Source organism: Triturus cristatus, chromosome 12 (genome assembly GCF_964204655.1).
Source record: "Triturus cristatus chromosome 12, aTriCri1.1, whole genome shotgun sequence".
In the NCBI taxonomy this organism is placed as follows: Eukaryota; Metazoa; Chordata; class Amphibia; order Caudata; family Salamandridae; genus Triturus; species Triturus cristatus.
Window position 1 is genome coordinate 273,785,520 of NC_140595.1, and position 17,071 is coordinate 273,802,590.

The 17,071-nt window shown below is 48.3% G+C and overlaps 1 protein-coding gene across 1 annotated transcript in view; it reads right to left on the reverse strand.

Moving 5' to 3' along the window:
* Window positions 1-17,071, reverse strand: part of LOC146775841 (Fc receptor-like protein 3) — a 726,410-nt gene that overhangs the window by 202,770 nt on the left and 506,569 nt on the right. The gene's annotated exons all lie outside the window — the stretch shown is intronic.

The following is a 17,071-nucleotide window of genomic DNA, read 5'->3' on the forward strand; positions in this document are numbered from 1 at the left end:
GAGTGGGACTTAGCCCTTATGAGGTCGTCTTTGGCCGCCCGGCTAATGTATGGGGCGTGCCAAGACCGGCGAAATTTAGCGAAATAGAGCATCCAGTACTGCTCGACTACTTGTATGATTTGACCGTTAAACTGCGTGTTTTGCACCAACAGGTACATGATACTCTTCCCCAAGCCTCTGAACCTCCTGGACACCCTATCAACCCTGGCTCGTGGGTCCTGGTCCGAAACTTCCAGCGTAAGAGCAACGACGAGCCTCGCTGGATCGGCCCTCATCTTGTTCTTCTTTCAACAAGATCAGCAGTGCGAGTGAAAGGGAAGAAGTACTGGATTCATGGTACCCACTGCAAAGTAGTCCCCTTGCCTCTGCCATATGACCAGTGGGTCAAGGAGGGTATCGCCGACTCAGAGACAGACATTGTACCTCGCTTTGTACCATTCAGTGACGCACGCTTAAGAGGCACAGTTTCAGACCAAGAGAGTGACAATATTCTGCAGGAAGCTGTGCCACCATCAAGTCGACTGGACACCACTGAGCCTGAACTTTTGTTCCAAGACCAAACAGCACCTGGCCGTCTCCGCTATAATTTGAGACCTAGGCCCATGGACAAATAAAGATTTCCTCATTATTTCCCTTTTGACATTTTTTGCTCTCCCATCTGAAGGACTTTCTTGATTTTTTGTTTTTCGAACCACCATCCGGGTTCTGCCGCAGGGTCGCGGTGCCAAGACTTTGGGGTACAGGCCGAAGACGCTAGGTCGACGGTTCTGGTTGGTCTAGGGCGTTTCCCTGGACTGACAGGCGTACTCTTTAGCAGAAGAAACTCATCCACCGCGAGCGGCCCGAGTAGAGGATGGAGTTTTTTAAGATGAAGAGACCGATTGAGGAAATGACCTTTTACGCAAGGATGTGTAGAATTGTAAAAAGTAAATGTTTTGTTTTTTTGTGCCTTTTTACACTGTGTAGCATAATAATGTTTATTGTAGGATTTGTGTTTTTCTCCGCTCAAAAGCCCATTGAACCCACTCAACAGCCTATATCTCTTTCTACTGCCTCCTCTCACTCTTTTCACCCTTTGCCTGAGCACGAACAGACCAGACGATCAGAGTTTGTAAATAACTCGTTTATCCAGCTCTTGCACCAGCACCAACTAGTAATGAATACGACCAATTGCTGGGTGTGTGGGTTAATGCCACATACCATTAACAAGGGTATTCCCTACCTGGTGCTGCCGTACAGTTACAATGGATCGTCATGGGCATTCCAAACCATGTTTCTCTATGCCCTAGATACATACTCCCCTCGCCAACCGCGTTCCATCAGACCCATCACCAATAATAAGGCTTTGATGAAAGGAGTTGCCGATATGAGTAGGGATATTGATGCATACTCCTCTATTCCCAAAGAAGAGTTGAGACCTTATGTAGGATGGAACGCGACGGGGTATAGTATTAGTTTGGGTGAAAGACAGCGAAAAATCTCATCTCCAATCTGGGTGGTACCCCACATGGGTCGGTTCTGCTTACAGGGTAATGGTCAGAATCCTAGAGCTCAACTGAGAAGAAGTGACTGTACTGAAACGTACACCTTCCCGTCACAGTTTTCCCCTGCGTTTTTGGCTGCTAAGGGCACATATTTCATCTGTCATGACCGAGCATATACATGGCTGCCCCCTGATTTCTCGGGCACATGTTATATTGCGAACTTGCTACCGCCGACATTTACTGCTGCCTCTGACTATCACAAGACCAGAGTTGTGAGAGGTGTGATTAGTAAGGAGGACACTGCCGGTCAGGAAGCAGGAGACTTCTTCTTGGGTTTCCTGCCGTTTTGGGGACCTATGGTCAATAGTAGGAACCTGAGACAGTTGACTCGTGTGGTTGAATCCACTGTCAATGTAACGGCTGGTGCCCTTAGTAATCTGACAGCTGAGCTCCAAGCGGATCGCCTTATGACTCTGCAGAACCGCATGGTTCTAGACGTTATTCTTGCAGACCGCGGTGGGGTATGCAAGGTCATCCAATCCAGTTGCTGCATTTTCATACCAGATAATGCCCCAACAGTGTATCAAGCCATCTCCAAACTCCATAAAATATCTGAAGCCATACACGTGGATAAGGGAGATTGGTCACTAGTGGGGTGGTTCTGGGAATTGATATCTGCCTGGGGTTGGAAAGTTCTAATGGTCGTTGGAGTGATCTTAGCCATTCTTTTCCTGTTCTGTCTGTGTATACAGTGTGCTCCAGCGATATGTGGTCTCTGTGCTACCTCATGTGTAAGGAAACCTGTATCGAGGGACGAGCTAAGTAATAGGATGATGCTACAGCAACATCTCCATGACTTCGTGAACATTGACCTAGACTCGGATTAAAATGAGCATAGTGATTGCCTATGTAAGGGCAAAAGGAGGGTCTGTCGTACTTTAATATTCGGGACCGCGTGGGGAACAGGGCCCTACCCCTGTCTACCTTGGTATTAGCAAACCGCAAATGGTAAATGCGGCATGTACGAGTGCTTTATATATCGTTCTAGCTATGAATGCACTGTGTACACGTTATTCTGCTCCACTACGCGGGTTCCATTTTGGAAACAGTGGCCATCTTGTCATTGCCCTCACATAGGCTATAATGGAGTAAATACGGGCCTCACAGTACATGGGCTTTCCCTCTGACTTCTCTGTGACCTGGGCAGCTGGCTCTGCTGCCCCAGGCCAAACCGGTCTCACGAGCTCCCCTTCCTCCGTCCACCTGTGATTAGCATCAGGGTTTGACCCGTCATAAAGTCCTTTCATTCTACACAATCCCCCGGCTAATCTCTTCCACACCTGCTTGTTCCTGCTTTATGACTTGTTTCCCAAAACAGGAGATGCTCATGTTTATTGGGAGGTCTATTTACATCAAACATGGGATCTGAACCTTACTGTGTAAATCATTGTGGGCTGGCCGAACTGGAATGTGGGATGGTCATCATGACTCTGCTTTTTCGTTTGTAATGTATACTTATAATGGCCATATCGTAAACCAAGGAATGTGTGCCTGGAGCATGATATTTTGTACTTAAGGAGAAGTCCGTTCCTATGATTTTCAGCAGTCTCCTGAGAACATACACGCTGTTGTACTTCTAGGATACCTGTCATTGGTCTGCAGCCAATAAACGAATCTTTGACTTCACCCAGAAGACTCTGTGTTTCTGTAGGTCCGGAACAGGGTGAAACCCAGAAGTCATAGGGTGTGTGCCCCTGCACCGCTGGGTCTAAAATACCCAGTACTTCAAATCCACTGACCCGCTTCCCCAACTGTGCAGCGTGCCCGTCGCCCTCCCAACCCTGAAATGGAGGAAACATAGGCTCAACCCTCCCCACCCACCCCCTCCCCGAATAATCATAACTTAAGCTACAGGAATCATAATGGACAGTGAAATATACTCATCGCAGTCCAGGACAACGTTCCTCAGCCTTTGGTGCCATTTTCCCATTTAATCTCTACCTGTGACCGGACCATACTTGCAGCCATTATGTTAACAGTTTTGAGTTGATCTCTCAGCCTGTTTTGCCCCACCAAGGGTGAGGCGACACAGTTTGAGTGTCGGGATGAATGGCCACCACTTGAGTCTCGGGTCTCTCTCCCGGGGTAATTTTAAAAAAAAACCTGTTGTGTGTTGTTCTCCAGCGTTCTGGGTGGATTCCTGCCAATTTCGTGTTTTCACCCCTCGCCGTTCTTGTCGATCCAGGCGTACCTTCTCACCCACTCTTCGCCATCCATCAAGCCAGTCCATTGCTTCCGTGGGGTCCTTGAAGAACCAGCTTTTGCCTTGGGCCTCCACACGCAGTTTTGCGGGAAACAGCATGGCGTACTTGACTTCTCTGTCCCTGAGAGCCTTTTTAACCTCCAGGAAAGAGCGTCTTTGTGTCTGGACTCTGTCAGTGAAATCAGGGAAAAACGTGATCGTGCTGTTTCAAAATTTGAGGGGGGGGGATATACCGGGCCGTTTGGAGGATATGGTTTCGGTCTCTAAAGTTAAACACCCTCGCCAGGATAGGTCGAGGGGGTGCCCCTGGCTTGGGACTAACCCCTGGAATACAGTGGGCTCTCTCAATGGAGAAGTAGTTGGAGAGGTACTTAGGTTGCAGGTGCTTAGTCACAAGGTCCTCAACAAAAAGGTCCACTGCTGGCCCCTCGGCCCTCTCCGGCACCCCTCGGATGAGGACTTTGTTGCGCCTTGAGCTCCCTTCATAGTCGTCGAGGTGGGTCACAAGGAGCTCGGTTCGTTGTTGTAGTTCAGAGACTTGTTTTTTCAAAGTTGATGCATCAGTGACAAGTTCTAGTGTGACATCCTCCACCTCCTTCACCAGAGAGTCAATTTTTCATAAGTCTGCTCTGAGCAAGGATATATCTGTGGCAACTGAGTCGATGCGACCCTCCAATGATGTGCATACGCCATTGAGAGCTGCTAGGATGTCTTGGAGCACGGGTGGTTCTTGCTCACTCACTTTCTGCTGTGCGTCTTGTTCCAAGCCCAGATTTGGCTGACCCCTGTCTTGCACCTTCTGCCATGCAAATTTGTCAATGTCGGCTGGTGTGTGCCACAACCTCCCTTATTCGCCGCCATCTTGTAGGTGAGTCTGCGGGCTCCGCAAGCAGGGGTACTCACGGCTGCCTAATATGGCAAATGCCACGTGGCCTGTCGATTTCACTACCCCTCTCGGTAGCAAGCTGTAAGATATAAGTGTCGGGAGAGAGTGTTCGAGTGCCCGCTTTTATAGTAGTGCCGGTCTAGAAGGCGACATCTCAGGTTTCCACAATATGCCAGCAGCAGTTGTTGGGAGCCTAGGTGCGAGGCATCATCTTCTCATGAACTACGGCGCTCCCCGCAAACCTTGCGCTAACCTCGAGAGGGAGAGAGAGGACCCCAGACAGGGCCCTTCAGCTATCTGGCAGGCGTTCCGCCACACATCAATTGTTCAGTGTGTGTCTCCCAGGGACAGGTCTTCCCTATACGTTGTTCTTTCACTGTCTCCCCCACACCTTTCAACTGCATCTGGGTTAGGGATTGTGGGTCAACTATCGCAACGATGCCGCCAGGACAAGCCTTCTAAACAAGGTTCCGGGGTCAAAGTCGGTGGGCGGTAGATAGTGTTCTGGACTGCACCTCCCCCTCACTTATCCCTAGTAGTCCATATGCGCGGGTGCATCGATCTGTGGCTCAAACTGTGCAGTCTTAATGATTTGAGGGTTGCATATGCCCTATGTCACCAATAGTGCCCCATGTCGGGCTTTGCACTCCACTGGGGAAAAAGGAAGATCTGCTTACTTGGCGGCGCTAACAATTGGTGCGCTTCGTCGATCTCTCTGAATCCACTGGGAGTGTTTATTTGCGTGGATAACAGAGTGGGCCCCCGCCGAGCAGAAGTCCGCACGTGCCATCATCAGTGCGGGATACACTTTAATTACATATCCGGATCCTCGTCTCCGCATCCAGGCACTGCTCCACTTGAGTCCGTGGCTGCTCCGCTCTGTTGGGCCGCAGTGCCATGGACGGCTCCTCCCATTTGTCGATCATGCTCCGGACCTCGAAATTAGCTCCCTGGAGCCTCCGGAGCCTCTAACCCAGGAATTCACCTCCTGTAGCCGGATGGATTGCAGGATACGTTAGGGAAAGAGAATAATTGGAGCCAGAGCTGTGCTAGTAAGCGGCCATTTTCTCCGGTAGTTGGCCACGCCCCCCCAGGCTTAGCAGATCTTGATGCAGAGAGTGACCCATTGAGAAATGGTCCATTTCTGCACCGCCCAACCTTTCTACACACCAACATACCCCACGAAGGGTTGGTCATCCACCCGAAACTCATGTGTGAAGTCAAGGTAGAATGACAATGCTCTTTTTGGGTCCAGATGGTGGAGTTGTTCCTCTTCCTTAGAGGGATGTGGAGGAGCGTAGAAGGTGGAAAAGGTGACAGATTGGCCCACATGAAATGGCGTTACCACTTTTGGCAGGAAATAGGCCTCAGTGCAAAGCACCAGCTTGTTGCGATAAACTGAGAAGAATCGAGGCTTGGAAGATAAAGACTGCAGCTCACTCACCCTCGGAGTCAATGTAATTGCTATAAGAATTGTTGTTTATATAGTGAGCAGCCTGATGGGACAATTGTGCAAAAGCTCGAAAAAAGCGCACATCAAGAATGTGAGAATCCAGTTAGGATCCCACTGAGGCACAATGAAAGGGAAAGGGACAAACAAATGTTCAAGACCAGTGAAAAGCAGATTTACAATAGGGGACATGAAATGGGAGGGTTGGTCTGGCAGCCACACGAGGGCAAAAAGAGCAGAAAGATAGTCCTTGAGAGTGCCCATAGCCGAGCCCTGCTGGGCAAGGGGAAGTATGAATAACAGTACCTCAGAAAGAGAGGCAGAAAGGGGATCAATTTGTTTGGATGAACACCATGTCACAAATGTCTTCCAATGGGAGGTGTATACCTTCTTGGTAGAGGGATGCCTGGCTGCAAGAAAAATGTTACAGACTTCGGGGGAAAAGGTTGAAAGCTGTTAACTAGCGCTGCTCAATCTCTACGCACGAAGGCGTAGAGTGGACAGGTTCGGATGAAGGAACCTCCCCTGCTGCTGTGACTGAAGATTCTCCCAAAGGGGCAGCCTGATCGGAGGATAGACAATCATGTTCAGAAGTTCAGGATACCAGATTCTCCGTGCCCAGTCCAGAACCACAAGATGACTTGGGCCCGGTCGTTCCTGATCTTCTTGAGAACTCTGGGCAGGAGTGGTATGGGTAGAAAGGCATACGAGAGACCTGAATTCCACTCAAGACGAAAAGTGTCTCAGATCGAGAGCCACCTTGGAAACTCCAGTACACAAAGCTGCTGACATTTCTCTGTGGAGGTGAACAGATCCAACCAGGCTCTCCCCATTGCTGAAAGAGACCTTAAAGCACTTCCATATGAAGACGTCATTTGTGATTCACTAGGCATCGTTGACTGAGTTTGTCTCCTTGGCATTCTGAGAATCTGCTAGGTGTTGAACCATCAAGGATATGCCTTGTTGTTCCAGCCATGTCAAGAAACGCAGGGCCTCTTGACAAAGGGTACACAACCTCACCCGCCCTGTTTGTTGCAGTACCACATGAGGGTGCTCTTGCCCTTCGACACCTGCTCTAGCCTTCCCTTATTGGACGGTAGTAAGGCTTTCAATGCCAGTCGTATCGCACAGAGCTCCAGCATGTTGATATGGAGTATGGATTCCGCCGAAGATCAGAGTCCCCTGATCTCCACCTGTCACGCATATATCACTACTGTGAGAACTGGTTGGGGAAGGGGGAGGGGTTTGCCTCTGACTTAATCCTAGCCCATCAGCTACCACTGCAGGTCCTGTGCAGTTCCCTCCGAGTTCTGGACCATGTCAGAGATTCCCCTGATGCTGTGCCCACCAGAACTTCAGGACCCACTGCAGAACCTACAAATGCCAACTTGCATGTGTCACCAGCAGGATGTAGGAGGACATGAGGCCCAGCAGCCTCAGAGTCAGTCTCACCGATACTAGGATAGAGGCTGAAACATTGGTATCATAGTCTGAATATCCTGGACTCGCTGCTCGGGAGGATAAGCCCGAAACTGCACTGTGTCCAGAACAGCACCGATGAAAGAGAGCGTCTGAGAGGGAGTCAGGTGTGACTTTGGCATGATGATAGTGAACCCCAGTGAATGCAGGAGGTTCACCATAGTCTGGAGGTGGGAGAAGACATCCTGGGGTGAGCCCACTTTAAGCAGCCAGTCATCAAGATTGAGGAAGACTGGCACCCCTGACCTGCGCAGATGAGCTAAGACGACAGCCATCACCTTGGTGAACACCCGAGGGGTGCTTGTAAGGCAAAAGGGAGCATGGTGAACTGAAAATGCTGGTGGGCTACCGTAAACCGCAGGTAGTGCCGATAGGCAGGCAGGACGGAGAAGTGAAAACAGGCATCCTGCAATTCCAATGCTACCAGCCAGTCTCCTGAGTCCAGGGCAGACAAGACCTAAGCCAATGTGAGCTGCTTGAACTTCTCCTTTGTGAGGAAGTAGTTGGGAGCTCGGAGATCTAGAATAGGGTGAAGACCCTTGTCCTTTTTCAGAACTGGAAAGTACGTGGAATAGCAACCACAGCTTCTTCTGGCACCGAAACCCTCTCTATGGGTCCGTTGGTCAAGAGAGCCATGGCTTCCTCACAAAGCAGGGACAAGTGATCCTCCATCAGTCGGTCGTAAGAAGGTGGCACGGAGGGAGGGGTAGTCTCGAAGGAGGGAGTAGCCCCTTTAGATGATCTGCAAAACCCACCTGTCTGATGTTATGGACTGCCAGTGGTGGAGGTGATAGCGGATCCTGTCACCAACTGGAAACCCATGATCTAAAAGGGCAAGATTAGAAAGGATTGGAGGCTGCAGCTGCAGCTGCAGGGGGGCTGGGGGCTGGACCAGACTGCTGGCTACCTGACCCACGAGGCTGGCAGGGACCACGCCCTCATCCAATCAGAGGTTGGGAAGCTTGTACACCCCGGTGTCTGGGATAGGGTTGGCGTGGTTGAAAACCGCTTCCATGGCCATGAGAGGAGCAAAAGGAAGTCTGGGGATGATGTGGGGCAGCCGAGAGGCCCCAGAACTTGCCCGTAGCCAGCAAGTCCTTAAGGTGCTCCAACGCTGAGTCTGCCATGTCTCCAAAGAGATGGGTGCTATTGAAGGGAATGTCCATGAGGGGAGCTTGGACATCCCCCAAAAAGCCAGATTTCTTAGCCAGTCTGAAGGCCACTGTCCACGAAATAGCTCTGCCGAGTGAGCTGGTTGTGTCCAATCCACAGCCTATAGTGAACTTTGCTGCGTCTCTCCCGCCTGTGACTGCTTGGGAGAGAACGGCCCGGGTCTTTTCTGGGACTTGTGGCAGCACCTGCACAACTGTTTCCCACCGCATGTGGGAGTAGCGGCCCAATAAGCATTCAATGTTTACTGACCGGAATGCAAGGCTAGCGGACAAAAACATTTTCTTGCCCAAGCTATCCAGCCTCTTGGATTCCCTGTGCGAGGGAGCAGCAGAGAATGCGCCATGGGAAGGGAAAGCTTGTACTGCCAAGCTCTCTGGGGTAAGGTGTGATTTGGGTCCCCTGGAGCTGGGCGGTGGGAAATCGTTCTGTTCACGGGGTCCCCTGTGCTGGGTTTGGACCAGATCCCCAGCAGGGCGACATGAGGGCGTTGTTGAATGGGAGTAGGGGTTCAGAGGAGGAGACTCCTGGTTGCAGCACCTCTGTCAAGATGAGGGTCTTGACTGCCACGAAAGGTAACTGAAGTTTGAGGATATCAGCCGCCCTCCGCACCACCAATGCATATGTATAGGGAGAGAAAGAAGGCAGGTATCTGGACATATCTCTTGTCTTCTGGCATCACCCAGTTCCTCACAACAGTCCATATCCTGATCATAATGCTGGTATTCTAAAGGGTCCCAGTGACCCTTCCCATTCCTCCCCAAGGCCTATCCCTTCGGAATAGGGCTCAGGCTCCAACCTAGGACATGGGGGTCCTGTTGGTTCCGGAATCGGCGTAGGTTGAGGCGGATCCATCTTAGTGTCGGACTCGGGATTCACAATGGGGCTGAGGAACCAGGCCTTGAATGCCAAAGTTCCTTCATCGCATCTGCCGGTGCACGAGGAGAAATTGAAGCTTGCTTCCACTGCTTGTGTTTTATGTGCATCTTACCTGAATGCCCTGACGATTTCAAATGGGATGAAGAGGACTTTGGACTCCTGGAACGGTTCCGGGACATTCCTCTCGACCAAGACCGTGACTTCTGTGGAGTCACATGCTGAGCCGCTAGCAGCTTCAGTGACTGCTCCCTCAAAGCTTTCGACACCATGGCCTGGCAATCGGAGCCCGACTTGGATTCATGGCCCCGCTCCAGACACCACAAATAAATATAGTGTGGGTCCGTCACCAATATGGCGCGGTGACAGGCGCGACAGGATTTGAAACCTGTTTTTCTCTATGACATAACCGAGACACCAAGAGGAAAAAACCTCAAATAACGTTGACATAATGTCACAAAGATTCTGTCAAAAATGGACAGAAGGGTAGCTCATCTCTCTGATCAATGCTGCCTGGCATTGAAAGAAAAGCATGCAGGGCCTACCGGTGCGCAGGAGTAATGCTCATGAAAAATCTTCCGGATCCAGTCTGATACCTGGGGAAATTCAAAGGTAAGGAATCTGCAGTTAGAAGTCTCTGTCTGATATAGTGTTCTCTAGCAGAAGCCTTCCATTCCCTGGTGATGTCCTCCTCTCTCCTGCACATCATTATTTTCTACTTTGTCAGGCCTTTGTAACCTCTGGCCTACAAGCACCCTACATCTGATTTCTGCTGAGCACAATGCTTAATATGTTTAAACAACGTTTTGCTTGTTTTTATTACTAGCAGCCAAGATAGCTCAAATATGTTCTATCTATATGCAGCATATACATAATTGGGTTAGGGGCTGTGAACAGGAGAACTATCTCAGACAGACTGGGTGCGAACACCTTCAATAGGAACAGTGGCCCATCCCGCATCGACTATATTCTACTAGATCTGAGGCTCTGGAGAAGAATAGACGATATGAGTGTGGGTGCTACAACCGACAGTGATCACAACCCTCTCTGTCTAAGCATGAAACCTCTGTGGTGCGCCATACCAAATTGCATGGGAACTTTACTCCCAATTATCAGCAAGAAGGTTTACCTATCCAATGACAGGCGAAGGATAAAATGGCCAAAGGTAGTTCTGCACGAAACTAAGATTAAGGGCATGCAGCAAGATCTGGCGGCAGGCACACTTGAATTACAGCCCCTGGCTACTAGTGCAGAAGGTGTGGCCGAAGTAGTTTCCAACCACTCCCGCCTTTTTGATTGTTCAAGCTCTTATTCGATCATCTCAGGCAGGAACTCAAGGCCCCGCAATCCTAAAGGGGGAATAGCCTCCTGGTACACAATGGAGTGGAGATCTGAGTGTCTAATTCTAGCTTCAGCCATCAAAGCAAAAGATAGCAGCCTAATCAGATCCTCCAGAAAGCGATATAAATCAACCTTGTATCATGTGAAAAGGGCGTTGGATGAGTCCCGATGGCAGCGGCTCAAGGAAGCGTGCGCCGAGAAAGATTCCAAATCTTTGTGGTCTTTATTACCGCTTCTAACGGTGGAAGGTGTTTCCCCCATTCAGCCTTTGACAGATACATTTTTCACTCTGAGTGAGATCGAGGGCTCGATTGGTAGACTAGTGCAGTCTAAAGCACCAGGGCCTGATTGCATTCCGGGGGACTTATTTCGATCAGACATCACAAGTTGGGCTCGCTACATCTTACTCTTGTCAAGCGTCATAGCCAGTGGCGCTCCAGGCCCAGGGTCATGAAAGGGGCAGAGGTGGTTCGTTTCTATAAAAAAACTACAGGTTTATTAGCCTGATTGATGCCCTACAAAAGGTATTCTGTAGAGTCCTCCTAACGGAGTTCCAGTTATGGGCGGAAGATATCACAATTTTATCACAGTACCAAGCCGGCTTTAGGGAAAAGACGGGGACGATTGACCATGTATTTCTCATCCTGCTTCTCTATTGAAAAGTCATAGTAATTGGCCAGGGCAGTCTCTAATTAGCCTTCATCGATTTAAAGACTGCCTTCTGTTTACTTCCCAGGCAGAAACTATGGCACGTGCTTAATGATATGGGCATTCCGCCACTTTTCCTCAATTTGGTAGTCCGATTGCATGAAGGCAATTACGCTCTGATAAAATGGGGTTCGCAGGTGCAATTAACTGAGCGCATTCCAGTCAGTAGGGTAGTCCGACAAGGTTGTGTCCTTGCCCCCACCCTCTTTTCACTGTACATGAACAAAGTGGTCAGCTTTTTGCTACAAGTTTCAGCCGACGCTCCATCCTTGGGAGGGGAAAAGGGACCAACCCTTTTATTTGCAGACAACACCTTGTTGGTGTCAAAAACTCCAGTGGGGCTACAGTTAAATTACTCAATAGATTCCAACTCTTCTGTGATACTAGGGGCTTGGTCATAAATACGGCAAAAACTAATGTATGGCTTTTAACCCCTACAAGTCATATAAAGGCAAACCAACATTAGGAGGAATACCCTTGGAAAGAGTCAGTACCTTTGATTACTTAGGAGTCCGCCTTTCAGAAAAATGACTTGGAGGCCCCAGTTCACAAAGATGCTAATGAGACATAAGCGTGTCACGGGGGTACTTGGAAAAGAACACTGATCCTCTCATAGCAGACCTGTTGCAGCTGCCTTGCAGGTCTATCACTCAAAAGCAGTTAGCTGTGCCCTGTATGGGTCAGAGCTATGGGAATTCGACAACTTAACCGAGCTAAGTAGATCAGAGTATAAATTCCTAAGGAACCTGGTGATGCTGCTGCAAAGCACCCCGCTTACTCCACTAATGTTATACATGGGCGGACGCTCCATAGGTGACATGGCTAAGCTCCGCCCGTTCTTGTTTTGGGCACGCATTCGAAGGACCCTGAAGTTATTGCCTTATGTGGAAGCCCTGTCAGAGGTCATCCATCTAGACATGTGCAATAAGGTGGGGTGGATCAGAAATATTAAAAAGCTGGTCTTCGATGTTGGGCTTTGGACAGCGTGGGAAAAACTAGATTCACCCCTGCTCCAAAAAGACATAGTAAAGCGACATTATTGGGAATGGGTTACGTAACAAGAGTCTATTAGGCCCGACCAGGAGAAACTCACTACAGAGTTCCATCTGCATAAACAGGTCAGATCCCTGGAATCCTACCTTGACTTAATTCAGGTCCCCCAGGATAGGACGCTTTACATTCAAATCAGGTTTGACACCCTTCCCGCTGGCGAGGTAACAGCAAAGTGGCACACTATTGACCTTAGCCTAAGCAACTGTCCAGGATGTAGGGCACCGGTGGAGTCCATTGCCCACGCAGTGTTGGCATGCCCAGCTTTTGCACAACCAAGATCGAAATGGTTAAAACCGATTTGCCAACAAATGGGCACAAGGAACCACCGGGATTCCCTGGTATCCTTAAATCGGACACTAGACCCCTTCAAGCCTGTGCAGTTGCTAAATTTCTTGGCCAAATGTGGGGAATTAGGAGAAAGGCCCGAGAGGGAGGATTGCAGTAAATTACAGTCCGACCCCCAAGATGTAGTTGGCACAGGGAATTAGGCATTTATTTATCTACGAAAAATGATATTCTTCTAGTTGTGACACACAAGCACTTTATCCACAACAACTGTTAGTTGGCCACTATATTAGCCCCGAAATGAGAGGGTATAAAGGGAAAAATCTAAGGCTGTCGAGCTCGCAAATTGTTTTAGCACATTTTTTATGACTGATACACACAGAGAGCTCTTTTTATTTCCTTTATGAATTTTTTTTTTTATAAACAATTTTTATTAGAAACAATAGGCAGCAATAAAGCAATACATTGACAGCTTAGGCAAAAATGTTCATAATATTACAGCATCATCTTTCCAATCAGCAATCCAGCAGGAGCCCAGGAGAGCACATTCCAGCAACTTTGTAACAATCTGCAGGCGGGTCACTATCATGTCCCCGGGTCATGAAACTTCATTAGTCCATATCTATTCCTGATTGCCTACAGTATGTACCATCATCTCGTCATCCCCCTCCTCTAACCCCAAGAGTCTCTCCCTCCTCAGTTCCACTGTCGGAGAAACGCATATCTACCCCCTATATTTATTCCATCGCCCCCACTTGTGATCCCATTTACGTGAACATCCCCTCCCTTTATATACTGTTTTCTCGGCAATCATGGCATGATCCATATCTTTTGCCCAATCTCTCAGCTGTGGTATGGTGTCTACGCCCCACTTCTGAGCAATGTTCCATTTCGCTATACTCCACCCCATCGTGGCCGATGATTGTTCGGCTTATGTGAGGTCCGTTGCCTCCCAGATATTGAGGAGACACAGTGTGGGAGTTAGGTGGATAGGCTTGTCACACGTCCTAGTCAGTTGTCTGGTGACGTCCGTCCAGTGTTGTTGTATGTGAGGACAGTCCCATAGGATATGTAAGAATGTACCCGTCTGATTACAGTCGAAGGCAGAGTGCATCCGGTCTCCTACCCAACCGGTATAGCAGTGTGGCATCGAAATATACCCGGTAGAGAATTGTAAGTTGCACCAGGCGAAGTCACATCGGGATGGCTACTTCTCGGGGTGAGGACAATGCCTCTATCCAGTCCTCATCGGCTATTTCTCCCAGTTCAGCCTCCCAACACGCCCTCAGCTTCAACATTGGATCGACCCGATTATTGATCAAATTTGCATATGTGAGAGAGATGGCCTTGCGGTTCATAGGATCCAGCAAGAGCCTGTCCTCCAGGGGAGAGGAGTCCGGAAGGGGGGTATCTTTAGGGAGAGTGGAGTCAATGGCATGACTGATCTGGAGATACCGAAAACTCTCCGACGGCGCTAGCTGGTACTTAGTTTGGAGATCCATCAATGATGCCTTCTTGCCCTTGACCCAGATATCGCCGACTGTAGAGATCCCTATCATATCAAATTTATCAAACCCTGCATAGGCACTAAGCCATCCCAGAATGTCCGGTTCCCATAAAGGGGTAGCCTTTGTGAGGTGCCCCCGCCAAGCCATCCATGTCTGCGCTCCATGCCACACTTCCACCGTACGCGCCGTCGGACCGGTCAGGTACAATTTCCTGTGGTTCATATACAGCGTTCTATTGTAGCCCCCTTTCCCTAACAACCAATGATCAGTGCGAAAGCTGGGATCATCATGTCGCCCGAACACCAATTGGTTGATGGCCATGAGTTGTGAAGCCTGATAGTAGAGGCGCATATCCGGCAGTCCTATACCCCCATCATACCATCCCATCGTAAGCCTAGCCATGGCTATTCGAGGCGGTCTATTGTCCCACAATAAATATCTCACTGCTGCATCGATCTGCGAAAAGTAAGTGTTGGGCACCGGGATGGTCCTCTATGAATTTTTACCTTTTATCATCGTAACTGTTAATTAATGAATTTTAACTTTTATTGTATGTACGAGCTTGTAAGATGTATTATTTTTTTTTATTGGATTACGCTAGACGGACATGGCAGTCTCCTTAGACACAAAACTGGCCTGCATTCACCCTAGCTGGCACCAGAGAAAACGCCAAGTGTTCTAAGTGGTCACTGAACAAAGGACTTGGATATGGTTATGATAATCACCCCACAGTTTGCAGGTTGTAATATTCATGACCTGGTGTAAGGTTGAACTTGTTCATACACTGTTTTGTGTGCGAAAGCATTGTTTGCTTTTTTAGTTTTTTAACTGTACTTGTGCTTGTTTGTATTTTAGCTTTTATTACACGCGTTGTCGAAATAAATCTTTATGATGATGATAATTGGGATGCCCGCTAATTATTTTATTATGGAAAGACCTCGGCATTAGGACAAGTATATAAGAGTTTTGTTATATGTTTTCACATTCTACAGTTCACACACACATCATAAGTACAAAAGCATCTTCCTCATGCATCCTTTGTGAACCGATACAAAGGGTATCTTGTGCTGTCCTTGAGCAGAGGGGAGGGAGCAGACCCGGGAGAAAGGCCTCCAATGACACTGGCACTCACCACTGACCTAGTCTAATACAAAACGTGAGCATTAAAGGCCCGAGCTACACTTAACCTTGACTTTCCGGTTTCCGGTTTCCGGTTTCCGGTTCTGTACTTCATCGCTCATTATGGTTCATTTACTAGGGGTACTTCTCTAATGGACCATGTTTATGGGAGCTTCTCTAATGTTGACATGACTTCACTGGCTCCTTGAAAGATTACATCAAAAGTAAGTTTCTTTCCATAAAATGTTCTTTAAAGACAATGTCAGGCTAAACAGTCTTAGAAACATCAAAGCCTTCATTACGAAAACTACTACTGGAAAAAATGACTGCTCCTTTGAGACCGGGGTCACATCCTGTATTGAAGCGATATGGAAATACTCCCTATAAGACACCCAGGGATAATTACAGCCAGGAGTAAAAAATACAACCAGCAAAAGGCACAAATTCCGATGCATCTAGAAACCTTACCATATACTGCTGGTTTTAAACTGTACCGCTTTGAGGAAAAATACTGTCGGACCAAAATTACATTTCAATTTCATGGGCCAGGATATCGCATCGGCAGACAAAGCACAACTGCAGTAATTTCTGTGGGGATAATGTAATTTTTGACGAGAGGCCAGTTTCTCCACCAGGGCAATGGAGAAAAGTACTAGCAGAGACGCTGCCAGTCCTTTCTAAAGCATTGACAGCAACAGCCATCACCTACGATTCCTGTTAATGCTTTTTGCATTTTGCTACAACAACATGATAGAGCCTTGCAGCAAACTGTTTTCTTTAAAATAAATAGGAGAATGGACCCTTAGCCATGGCAAGAGGGGCCCTTTGTGTTTTTTACTGTATTTTACCACCAGGGTTTGCTGGTGGTGACGGACAGTAAAAAACTGATATGTATCCACCCATCCGAATATGACAAACGGACATATAGCCATTTCTCCTACAACGCTTAATCCGTTAGGCCATCGGAGAAGTGTGGTCACTGAGGTGATGCAGTAGTCACTGCTGTGGCCAAACTTAAAGTCTACCCACATTTAAATTGGGCAGGGGGACCACTTTGTTGGTGAGGAGGGAAAACCGGCGCCAGTGCGATGGCATTCTCTCTCTGCCAATATATATATATTAGGCCCTCAATGTTTAATAACCACACATAAGCTTTCCACTGAAGAAGAGGGTTATGAGTTTACCCAAAGCTCCAGATGAACTCCTAGCTAATTCCTTTAGGTCTGGGCACTATTTTTCTACAATAAAAAGTATCAGAAGCAATACAAATTACCAGTGGAGCAATATAATTACCATCAGCGTCAATTTACCACAGCTGCAATTACCCAGCATTATAGATTTGACTGCTTTATGCAATAGCTTGCGTTTTTCATTCGTAGTAATAAACAACTGCCAACGACAGGATTTGTACATGCATTACTCTAATGAAGCTTGCCATGTTGCAATACG